A 9,894-nucleotide genomic window follows, 5' to 3' on the forward strand; every position below is an offset into this window, starting at 1 on the left:
GGTATTCCAGTGGATAACGTAATTTTCTATATTTGTGATCAAGCAGCTGATTTTCTGGAAGATTAATAGAGGGCAGTGCAAAAAAAAACCCCTACAAAGCAATGGAAAGCTAAGATGAAGGCAGAGCTGGAGGGGCAGATTCTGCAGAGAGAAAGAAACCTTTAAAGCATTTGGAAGGCAGACTGAGCGTTTGCTGGCACCGGTTTGATCTGGGAGCAATTCCTTTGGAGTTAGAGCTTTTGCTCCAGATTTACCTAAGTTTAGTTGTGGGGAGAATATCTCTGCAAAGGCACTTAGGGGGAAGTGAAGCTAATTCACGAAGGAAAAATGATCCTTAGAAAACAGAAATTCATTTTCTTTGGAGAGAGAGATTATCGCAGCAAGGACATTTTTCAAGCAGATGGATTAAAAAATAAACTCATTTTCTTTCATTGGTTTCCTGAACATTTTGACGCATCACTAGTGTTGCCAGGCTGAAACCATCACTGGGTTCTCCCACTAAGCTGCTTGGGAATTGTGATAGCCCAAGCCCAAGCCCAGCCCAGCCCAGCCCAGCTCAGCTCAGCTCAGCTCAGCTCAGCTCAGCTGCAGCTATTTAGGCTGTTTCCCATAAGCCAAGCCCTGGGGGAGCAGAGGTTGGGGGTGTTGCAGGATGGGGGAGATGCTGCTGCTGCTTTCTGGTAATGCATCTTCTTTTGATATGGTGGTTGGTGTGCCCAGTGGAGGGAGGCTGGGTGTGCGCTGCCAGCGGTGGCCCTTGGGGCTCTGTGCTGCCAGTGGTGGCCCTTGGGGCTCTGTGCTGCTGGTTATTGCTGCCATGGGGTGACTGGAGCCCTGCAAAAGCTGTTGGTGCAAGGTCTGTGTTTCCTCCTGTCCCTCTGGATGTCATGTGGAGGTATGGGACTGTGTAACTGGATTTTGGAGCTCTTAATGTTTGGTTTGTCAAGGTAACACTGTATTATATGGCTAACTTTTGGCAGCTGGTAGCATCAGCACACTGTGAAGCACAGCACGTAAAATGCTGTTTCTGTGACCAGCTGGCATCCTGTGCTTGGGTACTGTAGAGCACCAAGGCAGAGGTTTTGTGATTGCTAAATCACTTGGCACAGTAGCCAGCTACTTTGCTTTGTGGGTAGCTTGTTGGTTAAATAAATAAATGAAATTTGTTGGTTTGGGTTTAAATGCTGATTTGGTTCCCTTTTTGACAGAGATGTTTTATTTGTGGCATGCAATGGTGTTAAACCGATATTGCTGGCGGCACAAGGCATACTTGGTCTGTCTGCTGTCGTTAGCATTTAATCACCAAAATGCCTTTTGGGGTTCAGGTCAGTAAAAGCAAGATTTGGTCATTTTGTGCTGGTTCAGATGCTATAAAATTAATGGTGTTGTAACTGCTTTATAGCAGCTTGGGATCATCTCCTTGGAAGGACTGAGGGCAGGAATGAGGACTGGGAGTTCCTGGTATCTAAAGCTACTTTTAATGCCAACTCTCTGTCAAAATTAAGCCATGAATGACTTCCACCTCCTGCAAATATAAACTGCTGAGACCTTCCAGTTCTTAAAGACTTCAGGACCTTTAAAAGCCGAGCTCCCTCTTGCCGCTGGCTTAACTCCATGTAGGACCGTCCTTTGTTTTTCTCAGACTTGGAGAGTTTGGACGCAGAGAACTTGATATAATTTGATTTTTGCTGCTTGCAATGTTTGTGAAGAGCTCTCAGAAAAGTGGCCATGGCTGTCTTACTAGGGAAACCAATTTCTCTGCATGTGATCACACCCGTTACTGGGAGTGTTGAAGGATTTAGCACAGTCCTGGCCCATCCTGATGCCATGTGAAATGCCCCAAAATATTAAACTGTCTCTAAATGGGCACCTGGTTCAACACTTGTACTGTGACTCCCATTACCCTCTGGAGAGAGAAAACTCCACTGTATAATTGGGCAGCAATATCTGTCACACAGCCCTCGGAACGGAAGACAGGAGCTTCTATATTTTCAAGGTAATTATAAGCCAGATGTGTCAGTCAGTCTCCCCTTTTCCTCCCCCTTTTCCCTCATTCAGATTTGATTTTTTTTTTCCATTTAATTAAAACCTCTGATGCTGCTTAATATTAGAGAGCATGTCTGGGTGCATAAATAAATATGCTAAACACATGGCAAATGCCCCACAGCGGTGCCTGTTGGGGACACTGCTAGGCAGAACAAGCAGTTCCTGATTTTAATGGAAAATCTATGTGAAGCTGTGAAAATTGGCAAGCAGAGTAACAAAAGCTGATGGTGTTGCATTGAAGAACTAAACTTGAGAGTATCAGTGCTTAAATGTTGCCTTGAACATAAACCTGGGGGGGCTGAGCGGCCGTCCCTGGAGGTGCGATGTCCAAGCTGTGACTTGGACTTGGAGCATCGCTCCCTTCGTCCTCCACGCTGCTCCCCGTGTCTCTGCTGTTTGGGGACAGCCCTGCCCACCCAAACACCCCAGCTCTCCCAAAACCATGCCCAGAAGCACATGTGTCCCCCCCAAACCCCACGGAGGCAAGCCAGCCTGCACCGGTGGGGCTGGGACCAACCTCCCCTCCCTGGAGGGTCTGGATCCCGAGGCACCTTGTGGGCTGGTGAAGAGCACCAGAGGATTTCTGCGGGATAAAATAAATCCAATCCTGGGGTGTTAGTGCAGCTGATAATTCTATTACAGTTTACTTTTTCCCTGTTGTTTTGCTGTGTCTTTTCATTTGACCTGCGTGCGTGGAAGCAGTCTGCTTAAGTAGAGGCAACTGCCAGAGGAAAAATTGAAACTCCAGGCATCCTCAAGACAGCAAATTACTTGTTTATCATCCTTACGTTCTCCCTGTTGGTTTCCTTGTACAGCCAGGGATATTTAAAGACTTTGGTAGCTGTGAAATGCTTCAATTTCCTTCCCCACTCCCTCATCTCCTTTTGCTGTTATCGTCATTAGCACTTGAAAACCAGACACAGCCAGAGCATTTACAACCTTAAAATCAATAATAAAAAACCCAAAATTACATTTCAAGGCTGGAAACAAATGGGTTTTTTTCTTGTCCTCTCCTGACAGGCTGCTGTGGGGAAAATGGATATCTGTTAGCTCTGGTGTGGACAGACGGACGGGCTGGTTAGCAGCTGCCTGGCAGGCAGTGGGGCCAGGGGAATTCACCCAGGTCAGAAGTCCCACCGAGGTGGCAGTGACACCGGGGCCAGGCTGGGCCAGGCGCTTGCTTTAACTCCTGTATTTTGCTTTACGCAGCGGAGATCTGATCTGTGCCTGGGATTTTCAGGCCCTACAGCCTACAGGGATGAGATGTTTTGTGCTATTTTTAATGAACACCTTGCTAGAAAGTTTGCATTGGTTGCACGGATCGCTCCCCGGCTCCAGTCCCAAGCGTGGCTGCGTGGGGACAGATCTGCCTGGGGCTGGGCTGGCAGAGGTGGCCCCATGGGCAGCTCAGGGCAGGGTGGGTGCTTGGGCTGCTTTGGGCATCAGCATCTATGGCAGCTTCAGCCCATGGCACCTTCCAGCACCTGCAGCTGAAATTGGGGTTGCAACAGCGTCCCTGGGCACAGAGATGCTGGAGGGAGCCCACCCTGGTGTGTGGGGGGCAGCTGCTGCTCTTGCCCTCCTCCCTCCCCTCTGGTGCGGAGGAAGAGCAGCACAGGATTTAAGATGAATTTAATTGAAAATCTCAATACCGGGGGGAAGTGAACAAGAACCTTTCCATGACCTCAGATCTGCTTTGTCTACTGTTCCCCCGATGGAAATGCTGCAGTTATTCAGAACCCATCGCCTTCCAGGTAAGAGAGGCATCAATCAGGATTATGAAAGGAGAGGAGCAGCTGTTTCAGGACAATGTGTTACAAGATGATGAATCACGGGGAAAACGTCTGCAGTGATCTGTACTCTCCCTGCTAAAGCAAAGTTCAAGGCTTCATGATTAAAGGTTGCTCTTGCCTGTTTGGTAGTCAGGCCCAGGTTATGCCCAAATACAGGGGAGCTTCTCTGGGACTGCAGCTGGGACCAGCACTCGGGTCAGCCCGTATCGTTCAATTAAAACACCGGGTGTTCCTTACCTGCCCTGACATTACCCTGACAGCTCTTGAACTGTCCATCTAAGGGACTTTAAGATGCTGAGGGACAAGTTCTTGGCCACTAGAAGTACTGCAACTAGATGCACTAGATGCTTCCCTTGAGCTGTTTGAGCAGCTCCTTTCCTTTTGCTGCCTTTTTGTGCACATGGCGAATAAGACAAAATAAGCCCAGTTCAGTGTGTTAGTGTAGTTTCACGAGTAGTTTAGCTTGTTGTGCTTAACGGATCAGAGTGCCAGTGGAATTACTACCTTCAGCTTGCATGAAATGTGGGTTTGTTTTTTTGGCTTTTTTTTTTCCCCATCTTAGTGTGTGAAAATCTCCTAGGAAACGTAGCCCTAATGGTCTACCTCCTCCCTGCGCTGCGGTTCTTGCAAACGAAGCAGAAAGCTGTGCTCTAAATACGCTGCCTGGTTCTTCTAATTAAATGTCTGTGGGCAGAAGATCCTTGTAGTGTTGATGGAGATGTAACACTGGGATGATGGCTTCGTTTGGCAGTTTCTTGCTGTAGCTTTTGGTTCTGGGGCATCCATGGTTTGTTACTGTGCTCCAACGATCCCTGCTGCCTCAGGAATTGCTGGGGTGGAGGTCCCAGGCATGGAGGCTGGAGAGACCACAGAGCAGATGCTGCCCGAGATCTGTTCCGGCTGTGACCCAGGGGAGCAAACTTCCCTGGTGTGAATTGGGAGATGCAGCTTCAGCCCTTTGGGCAACAGCCACGGGTTTGGCAGTCGGTGATGCCCCAGCGGGGGGTCCTTCCCCTACCCACCAACCCGTTCTGCGGCACCGCTGCCAGGTCTTGTTTGGAAATGGGCAGCAGCTTTGAGGGCTTGCACAAGCGGGGTGAGCCCTTCCCTTGCAGCTTCATTAATGCCATCCACCGCCTCTTTGGGCTCTGGTTAGGACAAGAGTAGTTAATCCTCAAACTGCTCTCCTCTCGGTTCTCTGGCAGGCAGAGCAGCAGGATGGGAGCCTTCGGGAAAGCAGTTAATGCTGTTTAATCCCCTCCCGATGTGGGGTGTTTGAGGAGAAGGTGATAAAGTACAGCGGCTGCACGTAATGTACTGCCTGCCTGGGAGATGGATGGCTGGGGTCAGATCAGGCAGCCCAGACCTGTTACCGGCAGCAGCGTCGGCACCGAGGCGCAAGGGCCGGTGCAGGAACGGATGCTGCTGGCTGGGGCTGCGGGACGCATTCTGCACCCAGCTGAAGCACTGTGCAGAGCCGGGCTGTCCCTGTTCTGCCCTGCGTGGGTTTGAAGACCCCGTGGACACCATACCCCAGCATCTGGGGTGTTGAATGGACACTTGTTGCGGTGAGAATTTAGGATTGTGCCCCCTAATATTAGCGGTAGAGGTGTGGGGGGTGTGCATCATCGAACTCAGGTGTTCAGGGGATTGTTCAACTCAGTGGGAAATCAGGTTTAAACCTCCCAGGAGTCCATAGATCAACATCTGAATATTCTTTTGCATCTCAATTTTAATTTTTTTTTTTTAACCTGAAGTTGAACCTCTGATTCCTTTTGGGGTCTTGTGAAGAACTGGCAGAAACTGGTATTTTCAATCTATGAAGTAGGAAGATTGTCCATCTATTTTTTGAGGAGCTCCTTGTATACCAGGACTTCTCTGGGGAGGCAGCAGTTGTGATTAAGACTGGTTGGTTGCTTTGATGGTAAAGCCAACAATCTAGAGCTCTTATAAAAGCAGCTTGTTTCACTTCATACTGTCCAATAAGGTATTCTAGCAGCGTGGAATAGAAATGATTCTTCCCCCTCCTCAGAAATTGATTTTAAGCATCTGACTGGGTGCCTCTAAGTGCCTGATAATGGCAGAGGAAGGTGAAAGCTGTGCCAGGAGTATAACTTTGATTTTTTTCAGGCAGATTCTAGATTGAAAGGATCATTTCGGTCGAAGGTTGGATGTGGCAGCCTGGTTTGTGTGCCCCCGAAGAACACCATTTAGCGTTACCAGACAACTGCTTTGTCTCTGACTCTTCCCTGCGTGTACAGTGCTAATTGCCAAGGCAGCTCTTAAAAGCTATTTTCATATGCATTTGCACAACAGATTTGAAAGGCCATGAGGACGTACTCAGCACTGCTGCAAATGGGAAATGTTGCCCCGTGTTTCAGAATAATGACATTTTGGAACCTGCCAAATGCATAGTTTTATCACTTACAATTAGGATGATCTGTGGACCAGTATTTTTGGCTGGAGTGGATTATCACTTCATCATGCAAGCACATCGCAGTCTGTAGTGAGAGCCTGCTGGTAGGGAAACCACAGACTGAAATCAATGGATTTCTTCGTTGGCCTTTACGTTAGCTCCCTGTCTGACCGAGCTGCTGTCGTCTAGAAAATGAACCAAATTAACATGCAGGTCAAGCATCAACGGGTGATTTTTTTTCTTTAGGGTTTCTGTATCGGCATGCAAATATGGATATTGCTGTAGTAGCAACAAAATAATTGCATCTGTTCTGCATCTGTCTTTGGGGAGCTCACCCGGGGAGGCTGAGGAAGTGGGTGAGCACGGGGATCGCAGAGCATGTTTAAGGTGGGTGGTGGGAGGGACAGATGCTTGGGGGGTTTTTGTGTTGGCTGTTGGAGGTGTTTTGGGGTTTTTCTTGGCAAAACAGAAAAATGAGAGGGAACATGCTCTGGTCATAGTCCTGCTGTTCCCAAATTAGATGGGGCTTTGTGTACGTGGTTCTGCCATGGGCCTTTCAAAGCCCTGTATTTGCTTGTGTTTAATAGATACTGGCAGGGGTTGCCCAGAGAGGGGGTGGAGGCCCCATCCCTGGGAACATTCCAGGCCAGGTTGGACGGGGCTGGGAGCAACCTGATGTGGTTCAAGGTGTCCCTGCTCCTGCAGGGGGGTTGGGCTGGGTGACCTCTAGGGGTCCCTTCCCACCCAAACCATTCTATGATAGATAGCCTGTGCCTGGTTATATCTAAGGAGCTTTTGCCTTACTATCAAGCACCACAGAGCGATCACCTTCAAGTCTGGCAGGAGTTCAGGGCTGGCGTGTTCTGGGACTGCAAGCCAGGGAGCTGTTGGCTCTCCTTGCAGATCATTCCTGTCAATTCAGGGCATCAAATCCCACCCCAAGGCTTAACGAAGGATCGTGCCTGTCGCACTGAGGTGAGAGCAAGCACAGCCTCAATGAGGGGCGCGGATTTACAGCTAACTGTTGGATTAAGATGAAATGTGAAAATTGCTGCTAAACCCCTCGTGTTTAGCCAAGCGAGGCAAGGAGACTTGAACCTGCCCCTGATGCCTCTCGGGTTCAGAGGCTCTTGGCTTGTTAGCTTCGATGGTGAGACTCAAAAACAATTAATGCCCAAGTCCTCAAAAGCTAATTGGGAAAGGATTATCCTAGAAGGAAATGAGAGCTGCAGAGGAAAAGGCACGGCTCCTGATGTAACCTGTGCTTGCTGCTCTGGTGGGTGATGAGCCGGATGCTGTTTTCCCTCCTGGTGATTTGGGTGTAACAGAATCCCCCGCCAGCCCCAGCAGCCAGGCTGGGGTCGCAATGAGCCCCAGACTCGACTGACAACCTCTTGGGAAACCTGGCCTTGAGACACCTTGCTGGAAACCTCAGCCGCCCCCGGATGGAGAGCAGAGCAGCTCTGACAGCGCAGTGGTTTTGAGGGGGAATTATAATGCCGGGTGATTTCTGCAGCAGCAATTGGTATCTGGCTTAACACGTCTTGATCTTGCAAGTGTGCCTTTATGCGAAGTGCAGGAGCAGTCCCTCTGCCTTTAACGGGAGCAAGCGCAGCTTTTTGCTCCGCTCGAGGATAATTCTCCTACTCCTGAACACTTCGCTGTGGGGAGCCACCAGTGCTCTTCTCATCCGCCCCGCTTGAAAGACCACATTGAGGATAGAAGAGCACGAGGTATTGCTTGGGAAGTTACAAAGGTCCCCAGAGCCCTGGGCAGCCCCATTCAACTAATATGCCAACTTCTGACAACCAATATCCACTGTCCTGCCCCAAAACTAATTAATTTTATACATGAGTGAATTTAACACCATCATTTAGCTCTGACTGCTAGCGGGGACTTTGAAGTACAAACTGATTATGCAGGGAACAAGCTGGGAGCTGGTTAATAAGTTCCAACAAAGTGTGTACTGCTGGGAGGCCGTATTAGATTAAACGTAGAATTTTATTGTTGTTTTGTCTTGGTCCTCAGCTTGGAGACAAGTGAAGCAGCAGCAGAGTCTGTCACCGGAGAGAGAGAAAAGCAATGATAGCGCTGGGAAATGTTTAAAAACTATGTAAGTGTTAATGATCGGGACCTGACTCTGCCTCCTCCGAACACCTCATTCTTCACCTCATTTGCTTGGCTTTGCTTCACTTCAGGCAGGCTGGTTGTTAATGGAGGAAATCAAAGTGAATCAGCTCAACAATTCTGCTTTTGTGGGGCTGCCTGGAGTAAAGGGTGAGATGGCTTAGACCCGAGCTGGGCAGCTGAGGGTGCTGGGCAGCCCTTGGGCTCGGAGGGCTTGGCTGGTCCTGCTCCGGCACTGCCAGGGGCTGGGTGGCTCCTGATTTCATCCCTCGAGGTTCTTCCTGGTCTGAACAGCCTGGGGTCTCTGGAGACTCCGTGTTCGTGGCAAAGGGCTGAGGCACTAACGAGCTCTTCTGTGGAGCAAGGGGAAAGCAAGTCCTGAACACTCAATAAGCATTTGCTGGGACACAGTCACGCTGGGAACCTTTTGGCCAAGCAGCAGCGATGACCAGGCCAACCTGGGAAATTTAAGATGAGCTCAAGCATCCAGCCTGACACGCAGTAAAACAGCACAACCTTTCTGACGGCCTAGGTAATTGCCTTTTTCTCTTTTCAAATGCACAGTATGATTGAGGGAGAGCAGGGGACAGAAAAAAGGGAGTAGAATTACTATGGGGAAAGACTGTTTTAAGTAGTTGTTCCCACACGGTCCCCAAGGATTGCTTGTTTCCTGAAAAGCTCGGTGCTGCACAGTGGATGCAAAATTAAATCAAAGCTTGTTAAATTGCGAACACCATTTTTGAATGCTCTTAAATCCCGATGCCCTTGATTATCTCTGCTAAAGGCTTTCTGTCTGGATGACCCCTCAAGATCTGTTTTCTTTCTTTTTGGTAGTGTGGAATAGGTAAGGAGTTACTTAATTGGGTTTAAATGGCTCTCCACTGCCTGTTAATCACTTGATGGCACTTCTGAGGGAAAACAGACAGGTAAGTGTGCGCCGAACTTCAGCACAAATTCCAAGAGAAGAGGTTTGCCAACGGGAAGCCACATCCCAGTCATATTCTCCAGGGATTATCTTGGTTTGGCCAGTGAAGGGGAGGTAACGGCAGTTACGGTATGTTGAAGCTGTTTGTGGCTACGGAAAATCTCCCCTCCACCAAAAGTCAAAACACAGCTGCAAAAAGGTTTGTAAAGTCAAGTCAAAGGACTCACCAGAACAAAACTTCAGCAAAGACTTGAAACGAACCATTTCTGAGACTCCACAGACCCTGTTTTTCTCCTCATTTCTTTCTTTGCTGAGGGAGGATGACCTCGGAAGGGGTTCGGCTGCAACTCGTGAGGAAGGGGAAGCCGTGCATCGGTTGCCTGACACGGACCGTTGGGTTTTGCGAAAGCAGCGCCAGGTACCGGGGCCGCGCTTCATGCAGAGGTGCTGCTGGGCTCTACTGGCCCAGTCGGGCCGTATTGCTAATATTTGGGTTAAAAAAAAGGAGAAAAAAAAAAAAAAAAGAAAAAGCATTAACCCGAGTCATTCCAACCGCAGCGGTGCAGGGCCCGGCCGGGCGCGCTGCC

Source organism: Egretta garzetta, unplaced genomic scaffold (assembly GCF_000687185.1).
Source record: "Egretta garzetta isolate BGI_Z169 unplaced genomic scaffold, ASM68718v1 scaffold640, whole genome shotgun sequence".
Classification (NCBI taxonomy): Eukaryota; Metazoa; Chordata; class Aves; order Pelecaniformes; family Ardeidae; genus Egretta; species Egretta garzetta.